Here is a 19874-nt window from a genome sequence, read left to right on the forward strand (position 1 = left end):
AAATGGGTTGCCTATTTAACAGCCCCTACATCTCCTTCCCTCCCATTCTTCATCTTCTTTGAAAATTTGCCAAACACCAAATCAAAATTGTTCTCCTGAAATTAGTTGATCATTTTTTATTCCTAAGCTCCTTGAACACAAAATCTCTTTTCAATTTTGAAGAACACTTATGTTTTCATCCTTAAAATCCTCAAGAGATCTTCATACGTTTTAGCTTGAATTAGCTCCATAGCTTGTCGATTTTGCAAAATTGATGTGAGATTCTAATTTTTTATGACTAAACTAAGTGAATTGTTATTTCAATTCGAGGTTTAAATGATTTAACCAAGATCTCAATATATCACTTGATTTTAAGTTAATTTTTTGCTTGAAAATGGTAGATCTCGTATTTCTTGGCTAAGCTTTGGTTTTAAAGTGATTTCTAACCCATTTTGATCTACTTAAAAGGTATTTGATCTTAATTTAACAAATCTTGAATGAATTTAAACAAATTGAATGTTTTCCCCTTTTAGAATACGCTTGATTTTTCCTAAAAAATTAAATCGGTGAAATTGAATAAAATTGATGGCTTAGATATGTAATTAGATGATATTTAGGATGTATGAAGTTGAAATTCAAGCTTAGAACTAAGATTTGAGTGGTTAAACACCTTTTTTGGAAAAACTAGTTAAATTTTTTATATAAAGGTTATAGGCTTTGATTTATGATTTTGGAATGATTCAATGGTGTTTGTTGGTGTTAGTAATGCCTTAGTAATGTGTTTGATGTGTATGAAAAGTTTCAATTCATTTGGTAGCCTCCACAACCATGTTTGTTGGTGTTAGTAATGCCTTTGTAATGTGTTTGATGTGTATGAAAAGTGTCAATTAATTTGGGAGCCTCTACAACCATGGACAAAGGCAAATAGAAACTTACTTCAGCATCGTAGTTGAAGGAATGATTGCTAAGGTGAGTGGCCTGATATATTGCATTTAAACTCTAGTATGCAAGCTAAGGTAACATATGCGAACCCCTTACTCAATTAATATGCAAACCTTTATTTCTCCTGGTGCAAACCATTGCAATTTTATTTAAGTGTAGGGTATGCATGCTATACGATTTTAATAAGCCAAATGCATGAATTTAAAACGTGCATGTAATTATATGAATAAAATAGACAAGTTGTAACTATAAACTATGGAATTTGGATGTGACAAGTGTGTGAAATTGTGCACTTAAAGGTTGCTTATGTGTGCATATTAGTAGGTGCGAGCAATTGTGTGAACTATTGTACTAATAAATAGGTATATATAATATAAATATGTGTGCATGGTCTTGTTATAAATATAATATATAAATATGAGTAAAAAGGTCTTGCTGTATACATAATACTAAGGGCGAATCTAAGAGGCTGGCAGGGACCCTGCCTCCCCTAAACTAGAAAATTTGCCCTTTAAAATTTTTAAAATTTTACATTAGTAAAGGTAAAATTACACTTTGGCCCCTTAAAAATGATAAAATTTTGATTTAATCCTTTAAAATTTGCATTTTTATTATTGTAAAAATTACAATTTAATTTCGGCCTTCCTAAAAAAATTTTCTAGCTTCGCCCCTGCAGAATACCTATATATGCGTGGTTTTTGTTATATATATAATATATGCGTGGATTTTGTTATATATATAAAATATATGCTTATATGGTTCTGTTATATATACAATATATATGTGTGTGTAAGGTCTTATTATATAATATATATGCGTTTAATGATTATATATGTATGTAGGGGAATTACTTTATATAATATATATACATGTTTATTATAACATCCCGGTTTTAGCTAAATCAGAACAGTGGTTTCAGGACCTCAAATCCGAGGTTAGAAATTTTTTTAATATTATTTTTGATATTTACGGCATGAAATTAGATGTGTGTGAAAGTTTTGTATGCTAATTTCATCATTTGGATGTTTAATTTGACAAAAGGACCTAATCGCATAAAATGCAAAGTTGATGTTCTAATTGTTTAAGTGCTTAATTTCAACGATTCATTAATGGTGAAGTCCTTATGTTGTGAATAAACCATGGATAATGGAAATTGACATGAATAGTCATTCATTAAATGATTTATGATGTTTTAAACAAAGGTTAAAATGGTAAAATAGAATTAATGTATAATTAAGTAAAAACAAAATCGAATATGGTTCCATTATCATCTTTTATGGTCGAACGAAGCAAAGAAGAAAGCTAAAATAGGGCTTTGATATTCGGCACTTGCATAGCTTGATTGAGGTATGTTTTGAGCTCGGTTTTTGATGATTTCTACGTTTTTGTGATTGTTGCTTTGAATATTAGCTAGCTTGTACCTTAATTGTTGAGTTTGTTAGTGATTTTGAAAAATGCCATTGATGAATCCATGAGTTTTACGATGTTGATGATGAATTATGCAAACTTGGTGTTTAATATACATGTTTTGTAGAGTGATTTTTGACAAAAATGTCAATTAGGGATTACTTTGAGAAAAGTATAAATTGAGGGGTTAAATTGTGAAATAAATAATAAATATGGGCTACTAGGGACCTATAGAGAATTCAGCTACGCATGGGTCACATTGAATTTTGTGAATTTTGTGTATTTTTTAAGTAGGGACTGAATTGGATAAATGTGTAACTTAGGGGCTAAAATGTAAAAATGTCCAAATATGTGTTTATGGACTAAATTGAAAGATTATGTGATTAAATGAGTTGAATTTGTTATAGATCAAGATAAGAGGAACCCGGACTTAGATCTAGGCAAGAACAAAATACTCAACTAATCGACTAGTTTCGTCGTTTTTACGTCCGAGGTAAGTTTGTACATGATAAGCATTGTTACAATTATGTTTTTAATGTGTTAATATTGCATAAATTATATATATGAAATGATGGTTGTTTACGACGATGAATCGATAATGTTTGGCACTTAGTGTACGTATTTAGATAGCTTCGGCTATATAAAGCACTTAGTGTGTAATTGGAATAGCTTCTGTAACACCCCTCGCCCGCATCCGATGCCTGGACGGGGTTCGAGGTGCTACCTGACTTTTACTAACACTTCCATACTAAACAGAGCCATGAAATCTCAAATAATTAAAAACTTTTCTTTTCACATGCAATCTGTCCTTTATGCGAGCTTACGAGGCCCAATACATGCATTCGGGGTGGTTCGGGACCCAACCGAGAACTCATGAAAAACTTAGGAAATCTCTTGTATCAAGGCTCCACACGCCCGTGTAGGTATAGAACACACGCCCGGGTGCTAAGGACACGCCCATGTCTCGAGCCCATGTCCAAAACCTAGACAAATACAAGGCTATTTTCCAAGCCATTTTGTCACACTCACAACACATGCACGCATACTTATACAATAGCATACAACATGGAAAAATTAGGCACTTAAACCTTCCTAACATGACATGACCATGGTAATTTCACATGCAACCATTACAATAAGTTTTTCTTTCATCTTTACCATATTAATGCTATAGCTATCAACATGTCATCAAACCTCATGTCTATCACAAAGCATGCATAATCATATCCACAAACCATTCATGAAGCATTATTAACTATTTACCAATCACTTAATCCTGCATTAGTTATTAGCTCATCAATGAATCTCAATTCAATCTCTAGGCATACATGTTGTAAGCCACATCACAAGAGATAATAACATACATGCATAAGAATAATCATATGGGCCCATAACGATATTAGCTGACATAGGCCAATTTACATGACTAATACTACCTTAATAACAAGCCAATGTCTTTGGCTAAATCATAATATTACATACTCACATTAAAACCCTATACATGCCATAGACTAGAATCACTTGAGTTTACTTACGCCGATAGCGTTAACTTGACAGTGTGATAATATCTCTGACGGCCTCCAACCCGAGCTAACCTGGAAACTCTAGAAAACATGGGAAAGAAGGGGAGTAAGCTTTCGCTTAGTAAGTTCATATGAAAACAATAAGTAACTCATTAACTTGTTTTATCAATGTTTACAACATATTCTCAAGTTCACTGCAAGCTATCTTCCTGAGCAATAGTCACTAAATTATTTATATCTAGAGCTACGAAACTCCAAATTAAGTTCTGTTAAATTTCCCTGAAACTAGACTCATTTATCTTTCTTTCATAAAATTTCCAGAATTTTTTACTTAGCCAATTAGTACATTTTATTCCTCAAGTTTGCTCCTGATTCACTGTCTAACAGTTTCAACCCTTCTATACTAAAGTTCAATTATCTCATAGTACAGGATTCGAATAATGTTCTCGTCTATCTCTCTTGAAACTAGACTCATATGTATACTTACTAATTTTTTTCTAGAATTTTTGGTCAAGCCATTTAGTACAGTTTATTAGTTAAAGTTTCCCCTGTTTCAGGGTATGACTACTTGTGTACTACAAACCGAATTTCTCCTTGTACAGAATTGAAATGACCATGAAATTTGTTTTCCTTAAAAATAGACTCAATAAGGAATCCATTCATGTAAGTTATGACTCTTAATAATTTTTGTACAATTTATGGTGAATTTCTAAAGTCAGAATAGGGGATCTCGAATTCATTCAGACCCTGTTTTACAAGAATTCAAATATCATACAATATAGATCTCTTTTTCTTCCCCTGTTTCTTTCATGTGAAAATAGACTCATTAAGATTTAATCCCATATTTTATTCTGCCTCTAACTCATTTTCTACTATTTTTAGTGTATTTTCAAAATTACACTACTGCAGTAACTCAAATCTGTCAAGGCTAAGTTACTCATTCATGATCATTGTTCACAAAATTAATACAACATCATTTCATCCATCATGGTAAGAACACATATTATGCATCATAGATCATCACATATCAAGGCATTCTCATAGGCTTAGTATACATACTTGCACAACTCGTAACATAACTCAAGTGCATACTCACCAATGACTTACCTCATTGGGACCATCATCAACTCTTTCCTCGGATTGCCCGTTGAACACTTGGAATACTAATTGGATACTCGGAAAAGCCTTTGCACATAAGTCCCTCAATTGTAGCTAAAGCTACCTCATATCTCATGACATTTCAATGCTCACTCCCGAGCTAGTCATCTAGACTCATAATTCCTAGTGACATGTCACTCGTATCCTATTCTATTCCTAAGGTTCAAACGGGATTTTTCCTCGTCTATTAAGGCTTTATCTTTATCATATTTCTATTAATCACATACACTTAATATCTGTACAATTCATGTAATGATAACATTTAAATACATGTATAGCATGGTATTGTTTACATATGAACTTACCTCGATACCACAAAGGTGAAAAGGATATAATCATCCCTTAATCGATTTCTTTCCGTTCTAGGTCCAAATCTCGATTTCCTTGATCTATAATATCACATTTAGCCTACCAATTAGTCACAATATTCATATGGGTCTAAAAATCATATTTTTACAAATTTTCATTTTGACCCCTAAACTTTTGCATATTTGCACTTTTGACCCAATGCTCGTAAAATAATTTTTATCACATTTCTTTACTCCTTGAGTCTAGATGAACCATTTTCATAACTATAGAAAACTCATAATTTCAACTATTTTACACATTACAACTCATTTTACAACTTAGCAATCTAGCCCTTTTTTTTAAGGTGTTTTCATGCAATTTCTTTCACAAAAGTTGTTTATTAGACAACTAGGACTCATAATCTTCCATAAAAACACAGCAAAAAACACATTTACTCTCATGGCAAAACCCTAGACTCTTCATCATTTTGCAAAATAGTCCCCTTTTATGAAAGCTCATGCTTTAGGGGTTCCAAAAATGTAAAAATCATCAAGTAAAGACATTAAAATCACTTACAAGCAAGGGAAATATGTTGCTGAAAATTTCCAGCTTCAAAGCCCTTTCTTTGCTGCATATTTCGGTGAAGGAGAAGAGAAAAATGATAGCTTTTCTTTTTGATTTGTTAATAATAAAACTAGTCAAAATTGGTGACCAAATTTCACCTAATTTTGACTTTTTAACAATTTTGTCTCCCACGGCAGGCCATCACACTTTCAATGGCCTAATTTCACTTTAAATACCCCCAAATTAAGATGCAAGGCAATTTAACACCTTTAGGTATTAAAACACAACTTTTACCTTTTACGCGATTTAGTCCTTTTTCGAAATTGGACTAGAAATTGCTAAAATTAACTTACCAAAATTTACATGCACTTATAAAATTATATTATAACACATAAAATAATACTAAAATAATTTTCTCTAGCCTCAAAATAGTGGTCCCGAAACCACTGTTTCGACTAGGCCCAAAATCGGGCTGTTACAGCTTCGGCTATATCTATATATATATGGCATTTAGTGTGCGCTTCGAGATAGCTTCAGATATATGTGGCACTAAGTGTGCGATATCGTTATAGCTTTGGCTAATCATTTTTGCACTAAGTGTGAGAGTTCCTCGAGTAATGAAAGATTTCTGGATGGATTAACGTATTGAACAAAGAGGTGAAAATGTAATAAATAAATACGGTAGAGTATAGGTACGTATGATACCTATATGGTAGTTGATACTATTTGTATGAAGCTTGGTGGATTTGTAAATATATGATAAATGGTCATGGGTTAGAATTGAGTGATGATATGAGACTTATTAAGTGTTTATTAAGTGATAACTTGAATATTATGAACTGTCGATTTTATTTAGTACGAACTTACTAAGATATGAAGCTTACTATGTGTTATTTATCTGTGTTATAGAGTATCAAAGCTAACTCGGACTCAGGGATCGTCGGGAAACATCATTACACTATCGATCAACTCATTGGTACTTCTGAAGCTTTGTATATATGGTATATGGCATGTATAGGCTAGTGTCATTTTGGTATGTTTTGAGTTATAACTTTAGCCATGAGATTTGGCTTGTAAATGTTGGTGTATATGGCCATTTAAGTTGGCTTGAATTATATATTTTATAAGTGATATATATGATGTATATAAGTTATCATGTGTTTTGGTATGTTTTTCATGGTTGTTGATATAGCTAGGTGGTTGCTCATTTGATTAGTTATTAGCTGATGTATTAATGCTTGAGGAATGGTATATTTTGGTATGATTTGTGGATAAAGAATTGGTATGTTTTGAATATGGAATTTAGTAGTTGAATTGGTTGATGATAGATAGTAAGATATGTGATTGAATTGGCATATTTTGGCTGCCTAAATATGTGTTAAAATGATACCATTTTAATAGCTAAGTGTGTATGAGATGAGAGTGGCAAATTGGCTTTGCAAATGGCATATTTTTTGTCCACATGGGCAGAGACACAGGCGTGTGTCTCGGCCGTGTCTGACACACGGTTAAGTGCGACACACGGTTAAGTTGCACGGCCTTGTGTCCCCTAAGGTACCCTTTAGAATTAAGTTAGTATACCCTACAGTTTTGACACGGCCTAAAGACATGGGCGTGTCTACTGGTCGTGTATGGCACACGGGCTGACACATGGACGTGTGGTCGGCCGTGTAACCCAAGTCAGTAACCTCCCTAGTTTTTCCACGGCCATGGCATATGGGCGTGTCCTCAACCGTGTGAGGCACATGACCTATTCACACGGGCGTGTGACCCTGAAATAAAAAAAAATTTTAAGTTTCCCAAAGTTTACAAATGTTATCAGTTTAATCCTGAACCATTTCTAAGCATGTTTTAAAGTCTCGTAGAGCCTTACAAGGGACGTTGTAAATGTTCTGATTGGATTTTGATTATGAATATAAAAATGTATGTAAATGAGGTGTGTTATTCGGTAATGCCTTGTAACTCTATTCCAGCGACAGATACGGATTAGGGGTGTTACATATATGGCACTTGGAATGTGCTAAAATTTGATGTGATAACGGGTTTTAAATAGATATGTATATATATGATATATTTATGCGTCTTGTTATATATAAAATATATATGTTTATAGGTCATAAAATATAATATATATATATATTCATTTGAGGGTCATGTTTTATATAAGATGGGTTTTGTAATATTTGCGAATTAATATAAAAAAATAGTGTGAAATCTTTTAATATGCAAATTTTACTAATAATATGTATATCCATGCATGCGCAAACCAGTATGTAAATTAGGAGCTCTATGTTAATTCAAGCTTTGATTAGTGTAGAATTATATTATCATGAAATGCTAGGTGTGAGCTCAACTATAGTGCAAGCCAATTATATTTGTGTACTGTGTTATATTATGAACAATGTTAACTTGGCAAATTATATCATTATGGCGAACTTTCTTAATTTGCCAAATTGTGTATTGTGATATTTTCAGTTGCATTGTATGTAAGCTAAGCTATTGCATGCCATATGCTAAATAAAACATGAGAACAATGATTTATGTGAGCTATGTCATGAATGATATGTGAACTGTGTTATGTGTGCAATATATGTTGCATGAAAGCTATATTATTTGTGAACCATGCTCTATTGCAAATTGTGTTATAATGTGTGAGCTCTACTTAATTATGATCCCTATTATACTGAATATTGTGAATATGTTAAAGAGATATTTTGGCATTGTGAACTTATGGAACCATTGGATATAGTTGGCATACCATAGGATTGTGAGTACTCACCCACATTATTGCGATGGGCATTATGCTCAGAGATAACGTTGGATAAATAATTGAATGTTGAGTATAGCTCTATTCAATAGAGACAACGTAGGGCTCTATGAGTCGGGAGTATTAGAGAGTGTGAGCATTCGTGCTACACTTATATCGGAGATAGCGTAGGTCTCTTTGAGTCCAAAAGTGAGGTGTTATAAAGAGATCTATTTATTCAATGTGTGGTGATAGAGTCCATTTATAGGTGGTGATAGAGTCCTTTATGTATTTCATAATCACAGAAATTTCAATTTATCATTATTTGAAATATATGAGTTATGATGTGGTATAAATGAATTATTATATTGAATGAACTGTTATTTCATATGAATTGTTATTTAAGTGAATTGTCTATTCTATGTGAATCGTATTCATGTGAATTGTTATCTTGTGCGAGTTATGATAAAAGTGAATCGTTTAAGTATGCTTATTTCACCTAACCTGATTGATATGTTTATTTGTAGTATGTTTGAGCACTTATTGAGCTTTCATAAGCTCACCCACTCTTTTATAGTGTTGTAGTGATTTAGCTTGTGAAGAGGTGTGGGAGTGAGTCATCCAAGTGATCCAAATCGAGGCCATACCTGGGTATGTTGTTGTGTTCCCAAGCCCAATGAAGAAGGTAATGTGAGATTAAATTATGGGTTTTAGAATTAATTTTAGTTATAATTATCGGGTTGTAATTGGACATGTGGACTCTTTAATTAGTTTAGTTTGGAACTTTTAGTAGTGTTTTAGATAGATAATTGAATAGTAGATTATGATTGCTTGGTGAATGCTTTGATTAATTGATCGACTAACTCAAAAGTGCATGTGGAAAAGCCGTTGGACATTGAGGTAAGACCTAGATGTTAAAGGTGTGTTTTAGAAAACAATTGAATGTTTAGTATGCATGAATGTAAAATTAGGCTAATTACGTAAATTGTTAGTTGCCTACGAACTAATTAGATGACAAATTTTATGAAATTGTACGTAATGTTTTAATTGATCTTCCGAAACAAGACTTATACGTATAATCCTACAATACTATTTTCAAACCTTGTGAAAGGGAGTTTTTTTCGATATTTTACTATATTATGATTTAAATCTAATTATATGTTTTTAAACAAAACAGTGTTTCAAGTCCCTACAAATATAGCCCTTTTAAAAATACCTTATTACATTCATGTATGTTTAACTAAAGTTTTTAAGGTAATTGTATGTTAAATATTAAATTGTAAATTAGTCTTGTTGTTGATTGTTGATCAGAGTAGCGCAACAGAAGCATGATATTAGGTTTTTATTAAATATTACATGATTAATTGTGTGGTGTAATTCGTTGGTTGGTATAATTTGTGGTGGTTTAAATGGAGAGTCACTTTGGTGACTAATGTGATATTCGATATTTGGGTCGGGCAGTCCCGACTGGGTTTGGGGTGCCATATTACTTATTAGAGTTAACTCGAATAATTTAAATAACTCAATTCTATTAACTCAAAATTTAAAAAAATTTTGATTTTTTCGAATTGAATCGAGTTTTGCTCTCCCCTACTATATACCACGTTTAACACACAATTGCATTTGGTAAATAAAATATATGATAAAATTAAAGAAATCATTGAATTTTGTATATCGAATTAACGTCAACAACAAATATCATTTTAATCACAAACATAAATTTTTCCTAAAAACCTAAATTTCAATTTGACCTCATATCTCAACCATAGCTTCGACAACATTAGTAGTTATTGCCATTAGATCCTATCATTGCAGTAGTTGGGCAGGCACTCCGTTTTTTGCCATCTTGGTCATCGAACAAACGAGATCTCCAAACTTCATGGTTGCAAATAGTATTATTGTTGGAACATTTCCAAAATATATAGTGTTCCAATATTTACAAATGAAAAGTTATAAGTTATCAAAAGTTATTTCACTTAATTAATAACAAATAGTCATAATTATTCAAGTAGATATCTGTTGAATAATTATGTTTATTGCTAAAGATATGACTATCCATTTGAGTAGTTATGCCCCTATAAAGAGACATGAGACCTCATATAAATAGGAGTGAAGTTTCATTTGTATGACAACAAAAAAACACATTAATAGTTTCCTTCTATTCTCCCACCATTTTTTATATTTCTAGATTGTTTTATAAAAAATTACTGCAGAAATTCTTTATATAAATTGATATCATTGCTATGCTCCACTCAGTGCTCAATGGACTATTTTCGTCAGTGCAAAACATAGACAAGCATTAGGCTTTATTGTATCCTCAAGATTCATTTATCGATAACTTTTTTGCACACCATAATATAAATGGGCGAATAGAACCTTAAAAAAAGTGACATTGATATACACCTTGAAGCCTTCATTAATTACTCATAATGTAATACCCCAAAATTTATATTTTTGTTTCTGGATAAATTTGACACAACTGTGTACCTGCTTCAGTGGTTATGTGTTCTATGTGTGTGTGTGTGTGAGGTCCTAAGTTCAAGCCCTGCCCTGGGCAAATTTTAGTATTTTTTATGAATTAAACCCTATCACTAGTTAGTAAGCTTTTAATTAGAAGGTTGCAAGTAATTAACAGAATGGGTCTGTTGGTCTGGTGGTTAAATGGAGTGTTAGTTAGCTGTTGTTAGCTGTTCAAATCCCTACGTTGGCATGGGTATTATTATTTTTGAGCGTTTGATTGAAAGAATTCTGGTAGCTTTCAAAGATCGAGAGTGGGGGTTAGTGGAAAAAACTAAGGGATTAGGGGTTATCAGAAGTTGTCATCCTTTTTTTTTGCAAAAACTCTTTCTCAAGTTTTGACGGCTATTTTTTTCTTTTCTTTTCTCACTACTGAATCTCCAATTTCTCTTTTCTTCTTCGTCGTTTTGATTTTAGTTCAATTCATCTCTGTTTGCATATCTTCTGATTTCATCGTTCAGTAGGTAGTTTTATTAAACCTTAACGCTTTTAGAATTAGTGATTGATGAAGGGCTGGTTTTGTTATTGTCGATTTAGGCGAAGGTCAGGACTCGGCTAGGGTTCCTGCAACAATCTAATTGCTTTGGGTTCAGATCAATAATGGTAAGTTTTCGCGAGCATTTGAGATGTTGTAAGGTTTTGGTTACGAAATAATTTCAATTGAGTCACGTTAGTGTTACTGATTTCTGGCGTTGAAATGTCGATTTTAGGTTCAGGAAGGCTCGGGATAGTTTTCGCAGCGAAACGATACTAGGTGTGTACCTAAAAATATAGAAAACGAGGTTTTCGGTGAAAGTTAAAAACCTAACTGTCGATGCCACACTGGCGTGTGGTCACCCGTATGGTAGGCCGTGTGCCATAACAGGGGGTGTGATCAATGAGGCTAGGTCGTGCACATAAGACACGACCGTGTGGTGGCCAGGTAGGCCGTGTGCGAGACACGGGCTAGACTGATTTGGGTCATGTGGGCCACACGGGCTTGTGGGCCCACACGAGCGTGTGGTATTTTGGGCTAGGTCGTGTAATCCACACGGCCAAGGGAAATTTGGGCCATGTGGGCCACATGGGTATGTGAGCCCATTTATCTGGAATAATTCCTAGGGTTGCACGGGTCGCCCACGACGACTGTGAACCTACTGTAGGGTCGGTGAAAGTTACTTAGACCCTTAAATGTATGATCTAAGTGTATGTGATGCATGATAAATTATGCATGATTACTGAGATATGTATGTATATGCATGAGTGATGGTTGCATAAAGGCATGACATATTGTATGTTTGCATTGCATTGGGTTGGGATGATGATATTTGGAGGAAGTGTACTGAAAGGTTTTAAGCCTAATATACTGGCAGCTCGGCTGCAAACTACTGTATTATACCGCATTCGGTACTACCTAGAGTGCAGGGATGGGTGGGTTGATTTAATCCCCACATGGAGTGTAAAGTTGGACGGAGATGGTGTGTAGAGGTTGGTTGGGTAGGACTTTCTACTATATATATGTTACTGTTACTGTGATGGGCTAAGGCCATTATGCATACTGACACTGATACTGGGTTAGGCTAAGGCCGAACCGTTACTGAAACTGAAAAGAGGCTTAGGCCCAAGACTGATTTGATTGTGCACTGTGTTTACTGTTGTTATTTTTCTGTGGGATTACACACTGAGTTTACGTAAACTCGTCCCTCTCTATTTAATGTGCATAAGTAATCCCCAGACTTGGCAGATAGGTGCGATGGAAGACTCGACGGTGGCCACACGTATTTTATACTATTTTAAATTTCAGTTTTAGTAATTATTTCTTAATTATTTTTTGGGTTATTTTTTATGTAAAATGGACTTTTTGGACTGGTTGCTTTTATTTGGGATTTTGGACTGTTTTCATGGATTTAATAACTGCACAACCTCAACGTACAAACGGTTTTCTCCAAACTAAGGGGTTTTCCTAAGACAGACGATTTTACCTAACTAACTCGGTTTTTCATAAAATAAATGATTTTTAAAAAGCTTCCGCAGCGAATTGTGTTTTAAAAATAATCGATTAAATAAGTAAGAAGTTTTGGAATCAACAAGAGTAAACAAATGAAAACAGTTTTATCATAACAACTTAGTTTCAACATGCTAACATGTGACATCACCAAATTCGGCCATAACGTCTAGGCCGGGTTTGGGGTGTTACATTTAGTGGTATTAGAGCCAGGTTACAAAACTCGGCTGTGGATTTAGGTTTTGAACATTAGATTTTAAGAACTGCTTTTCAAATGATTTTAAGTGATTTGATCGAGAATGTGGTACACCGAGTCTCCAGCGCCGATTCTGTAAGTATTCTGATAAACCATTATCAATAGTCTGTTCTGAAACACTCTAGTTAAGTGTATACTAAAAATGTATTAAATTGAGACTGTAGTAAACTAAAACTGTAGCAAAATTGATAGAGACTGCAATTTATGAAAATCACTCTAAATTACTGAAACTGTTTACATAAAACATCTGTTAATAATTACTGAAATTGTAAATAATTTATAAAATTCGTAATACAAATAAATTCGACTAGATATTAGCGTATGAGATATCTACGGATGAGGTACTAGAGGCCGTGGAAGAGGCCGTAGAGGGGCTCAAACTGAGTCTTTGTCATCTGGCAGCATGCTTAATTTGGACATGAGTAAGACGCCAGTGTCGCCTACTACTGAGACTGGGTCTCAAGATCACATGGCTAGGGACGATGCATTGTTCTAGACTATGCTAAGAATATTGGAGAGGGCTGCTGGACCCAATATTGGATCTGGGGGTCGAGGGTCAGTTACAGAATGGCTCCGGTTTAATGAAGCTGAGCTCTTTAGGGATGTCACTGAGGTCGCCCCAAATGTGGCCGAATACTAGTTTTTGGCCATAGAGAGGATCATGGATGATCCAGATTGCACCCCTGAGCAGAAATTAAAAGGGTGCAGTCTCATGGCTATGGGATGAGGCTTATCAGTTGTGGCTGCCGGTTAAGGAAGGCACTCAGTCCGAACGTCTCACCTAGGAGTTCTTTAAGACTACCTTCTAGAGAAAATATGTGGGAGTCAGTTATGTTGATGCTAGGAGAAGTGAATTTCTGAACCTTACTAAGAGAGACCGATCTGTGGCCGAGTATGAGGCCGAATTCCGGAGACTAAGTCGCTATGCTTAAGGCATTTTTGGCCTACGTAAGTGTTTCTGATTTTGGGGACTCTACTGTTAAGGACATCAGAACAGTAAAAGATTTTTCAATTGTCTTCCCTGAAAAGCTACCGGGGTTACCTCCAAATCATGAAGTGGAGTTTGGGATAGAGCTCCTTCTTGGTATAGCTCCGATGTTTATCACTCCCTACCAAATGGCACTGAAAGAGCTTACGGAGTTTAAGGCTCAGATTCAAGAATTATTGGATCGTGGGTTCATCCACCCTAGTGTGTCTCCGTGGGGAGTACCAATACTATTTGTAAAAAAGAAGGATGGAACCATGCGGATGTGTATCAACTACCATCAACTAAACAAGCTCACCATTAAGAACAAGTATCCACTTCCGAGGATTGATGATCTGTTCGACCAGTTCCGAGGGGCTTCTGTATTCTCTAAGATTGATATACGGTCTAGGTACCATCAGTTGAGGGTTTAGGAGGCTGACATTCATAAGACGGTATTTAGGACTCGTTATGGTCACTATGAGTTCTTAGTGATGCCATTTGGATTGACTAATGCACCGCTAGCTTTTATGAGTCTAATGAACCAAGTGTTTTAGTCTTATCTAGATTTGTTTGTGGTGGTATTCATCGACGACATATTGGTTTATTCGAGGACTGAGGATGAGCATAACGAGCACCTTAGGATTGTTCTTCAGATTTTGAAGGAAAAACAACTTTATGCTAAGTTCAGCAAGTGCTAGTTTTGGCTACGTAAAGTAACATTTCTGGGTCATGTGGTGTCTGCTGAGGGGATTCGAGTCGATCCTCGAAAGATTGAGGCTTTACTGGATTGGAAGCAGCCTAAGAATGTGTTTGAGATCCGCAGCTTTCTGGGGCTGGCAGGTTATTACCGACGATTTGTGGAAAGTTTCTCACTGATTACGGCACCCTTAACTAAGTTGTTACGTAAGAGTGTACCATTTTTCTAGACTGATGCGCAGCAAGAGAGCTTCAAGAAGCTCAAGACTGACTAACTAAGGCTCCTGTTCTGATACAGCCTGAACCTAAAAAGGAGTTCACAGTTTGTAGCGATGCATCACATGTCAATTTGGGATGTGTGCTGATGCAGGATGGTAAGGTGGCAGCATATGCGTTTCATCAACTTAAGATGCATGAGGCGAACTACCCAATGCACGACTTGGAGTTGGCCGCCGTGGCATTTGCACTGAGGTATTATTTGTACGGTGAGAAGTGTATCATCTACACTGATAACAAGAGCTTCAAGTATCTCCTTACTCAGAAGGAGTTAAACTTTAGGCAGCTTAGATGGAATGAGCTGCTCAAGGATTACGACTGTACCATTGAGTACCATCCAAGCAAGGCTAATATGATGGCTGATGCATTGAGTCGTAAGGCTATGACTGATCTAAGAGCAATGTTCGCTCGATTTAGCCTGTTCGACAATGAGAGTTTGTTGGCTGAACTACAAGTTAAACAGACTTAGATTGAGCAGATTAAGGTCAAGCAGTTAGAGGATGAATCTTTGGGTCTTCGATTTTGACAGATTGAGAGTGGTAGCACTACGGACTTTGGGTTAAACTCTGAGGGGGTGTTATGTTTCTGAGGCCGGATATGTGTACCGAATTATTCTGATTTGAGACAGTTTATACTGAGAGAGGCGCATAGTAGCCCTTATGCTATGCACCCTGGTGGAAATAAAATGCACCAAGATCTTCGAGAGTTGTATTGGTGGCCAGGGTTGAAGCGAGAGGTTACTGACTTTGTGACTAAATGTCTAACATGGTAGCAGGTTAAGACTGAGCATTAGTTGCCTTTGGGTTTGCTGCAGTAGGTTAAGATTCCGTTATGGAAATGGGAGCGAGTAACAATGGATTTCATTAGTGGGTTGCCTTTAACACCCACTAAGAGGGATTCAGTATAGGTCATCATGGATCGATTGACTAAGTCTGCTTACTTCGTACCGGTTAGGATAGATTATTCTTTGTAGAAGCTGGCGAAGCTTTATATTTCTGAGATAGTGAAATTGCATAGGGTACCGATTTTAATCATCTCTGATAGGGATCCTCGCTTCACATCTCAGTTCTAGAAAAAACTACATGAGGCTCTGGGTTCAAGGTTGGACTTCAGTACTGCGTTTCATCCTCTGGCCGATGGTCAATTAGAAAAGGTGATTTAGATACTAGAGGATATGTTGAGGAGTTGTGCTATCGATTTTCGAGGCAGTTGGGAGGAGTATCTGCCACTAGCAGAGTTTGCTTATAATAACAGTTTCCAGTCCAACATTCAGATGGCACCTTACGAAGCTCTGTATGGTCATTAGTGTCGCACTCCCTTGTGCTGGACTGAGTTGGATGAACGACGTGTTCTGGGTCCTGAGTTTGGTTTTTGAAACTGAGGTTAAGGTCAGATTGATTCGGGATCAACTGAAAGTGGCATCGGACAGATAAAAGTCTTACATAGATATAAAAAGGCATGAGATTGAGTATTCTGTGGGGGACTTTGTGTTTCTTAATGCCTCTCCATAGAAGAAGGTTCTAAGGTTTGGTCGGAAGGGCAAGCTAAGCCTTAGGTTTATTGGGTCTTACCGAATTTTGAAGCGAGTGGGACTGGTCACTTATCAGTTATAGCTACCTCCTGAGTTAGATCGTATCCATGACGTGTTTCACGTCTCTATGCTAAAGCGCTATCGCTCTGATCATACTCACATTGTTTTTGTGGAGGAGATTGAGGTTAGACCAAATCTGACCTTCGAGGAGGAGCCGCTTTAGATTTTGGATTGCGACGTAAAAGTTCTAAGAAGGAAATCTTTTCCTTTTGTGAAGGTGCCGTGACGGAATAATAGCACTGAAGAGGCTACGTGAGAGCCTGAGGATACGATGCAGTAGCAGTATCCTCATCTGTTCTAATCAGGTAAATTTCGAGGACAAAATTTTCTTTTAGAGGGTAGAGTTGTAATGCCCCAAAATTTATATTTTTGTTTCTGGATAAATTTAACACAACTGTGTACCTGCTTCAGTGGTTATGTGTTCTGAGTGTGTGTGTGAAGCCCTAAGTTCAAGCACTACTTTGGGCAAATTTTAGTATTTTTTTTTATGAATTAAACCCTATCTCTAGTCAGTAGGCTTTTAATTAGAAGGTTGCAAGTAATTAACAGAATAGGCTTACTGGTCTGGTGGTTAAGTGGAGTGTTAGTTGGCTGTTGATCAGGTGTTTGAATCCCTATGTTGGTATGGGTATTATTATTTTTGAGCGTTTGACTAAAAGAATTCTGATAGCTTTCAAAGACTGAGAGTGGGGGTTAGTAGAGAAAAATAAAGGACTGGGGGTTATCAGAAACTGTCATCCTTTCTTTTTGTAAAAACACTCTCTCAAGTTTTGACGGCTATTCTTTTCTTTTCTTTTCTCACTGCCGAATCTCCTATTTCTCTTTTCTTCTTCATCGTTTTGATTTTGGTTCAATTCGTCTCCGTTTGCGCATTTTCTGATTTCATCATTCGGTAAGTAGTTTTATTAAACGTTAACGCTTTTCGAATTAGTGATTGATGAAGAGCTGGTTTTGTTATTAACAATTTAGGCAAAGGTTAAGATTTGGTTGGGGTTCCTGCAACGATCTAATTGATTTGGATTTGGATCAATAACGGTAAGTTTTCGCGAGCATTTAGGATGTTGTGAGGTTTTGGTTACAAAATAATTTCGATTGAGTCACATTAGTGTTACTGATTTCAGGCGTTGAAATGTCGATTTTAGGTTTAGGAAAGCTCGGAATAGTTTTCGCAGCGAAACGATACTAGTTATGTACCTGGAAATGCAAAAAATAAGGTTTTGACGAAAGCCGAAAACCTCATTGTCGACGCCACAAGGGCGTGTGGTCACCTGTGTAGTACACCGTGTGTGATACACAGGCTAGACTAATTTTGGCCATGTGGGCCCACACGGGCGTGTGGTATTTTGGGCCAGGTCGTGTGATCCATATGGCCAAGACAAATTTAGGCCGTATGGGCCACACGGGCAAGCCACATGGGCGTGTTAGCCCATTTATCTGGAATGATTCCTAGGGTTGCATGGGTTGCCCAAGACGATTGTAAACCTACTGTAGGGTTGGTGAGTATTACCTAGACCCCTAAATGTATGATCTGAGTGTATGTAATGCATGATAAATTATACATGATTACTAATATATATATGTATACGCATGACTGATGGTTGCATAAAGACATGACATATTGTATGTTTGCATTGTATTGGGTTGGGATGACATATTGTATGTTTAGGAGCTATCCATTGACAACCATTTTGTCTCCCATTAAGAGACCCGTTGGTTCTAATCTAACCAAACTAGATTTAAAGCTCAATTATGTTCAAACTAGCCTCTATATTTCTCAAAATTTTCAGTAGAGACCACCAGCTTATGGTTTTATTTAATTTAAATCCTAAAGGTTCCTAATTTTTGGGTTTCAAAGGAAATCGGGTGTGACAACCCAAAATGAAATCCTTGCAATTTTATCACTCAACTTTTAATGCGCTTTCATTTTAGTCACCCAATCGTTAAATCTTTAACACCAGTTTACCTGTACATGCCACATCATATTCACACTTTCATTTTAGTCATCCAGCTTTTAAGTTCCTTTCATTTTGCTTACCCCAAAAATATCATTTTTTTAAAAATATTGATCGGGGTAAAAAACATTAAGGATTAAAGTGAGAAAAGGGTAGAAACTAAAATAATACAATTAAAATTGTCAAATTTGTACTTGTTTATTCCTTTGTCTAAAGTTCTAATTTTCTTTTTCTTTCAATATTGAAAATTTTAAATTTCAAAACATCAAAATTTATTAAATAAGTTATTGAAAACTTTTTATCCTTTGATAATGTCAACCAATGTCGATTTGTTACTATAATATTAAAATTAATTAAATTAATTTAGTCTCCTTTTAAATCTTAAAATTTTATTTTATGTTTCCAAATTAAAATCAATTCAAATAAATCATCCTTAATAATTGCATATGAAACTCAAATTTTTTTTGATTATATGATCTCGAGTCTTTCATACTAAGCTAAAAGTAAAGAAAAATTCTTACAATTAATTAAATTAATTAAATTTATCTTCCATGCCCAAACAAAACCTAGAATTTTTTCATCACTTGTTTACCAAAACGAAAAATAAGCAATTAATTTATTTAATTGCAATGATTTTTCTTTTCTTTTAACTTAACATGGAATATTCAAGTTTATATAATAAAAAAAATTTAAATTTTTGCATAAAATTATTAAAGAAATTTAAGTTTCTTTCGGCAATGGGATAAACAAGTACAATTTGACAATTTTTAAAACATTATTTTAGTTTCTACCACTTTTTCACTTTTTCACTTTAATGTTTTTTTACCCAATCAATATTAAAAAAGGGATGTTTTTGGGTGACCAAAATGAAAGGCTGAACATGATGTGGAATGTACAACTTAAGTGGCGTTAGAGATCTAACGGTTGAATGACTAAAATGAAAGCGCCCTAAAAAGTTAAGTGACAAAATTGCAAAGATTTTATTTTGGATGACTAAAATGAAAGCGCCTTAAAAGTTGGATGACCAA

Source organism: Gossypium hirsutum, chromosome A09 (genome assembly GCF_007990345.1).
Source record: "Gossypium hirsutum isolate 1008001.06 chromosome A09, Gossypium_hirsutum_v2.1, whole genome shotgun sequence".
NCBI lineage: Eukaryota > Viridiplantae > Streptophyta > Magnoliopsida > Malvales > Malvaceae > Gossypium > Gossypium hirsutum.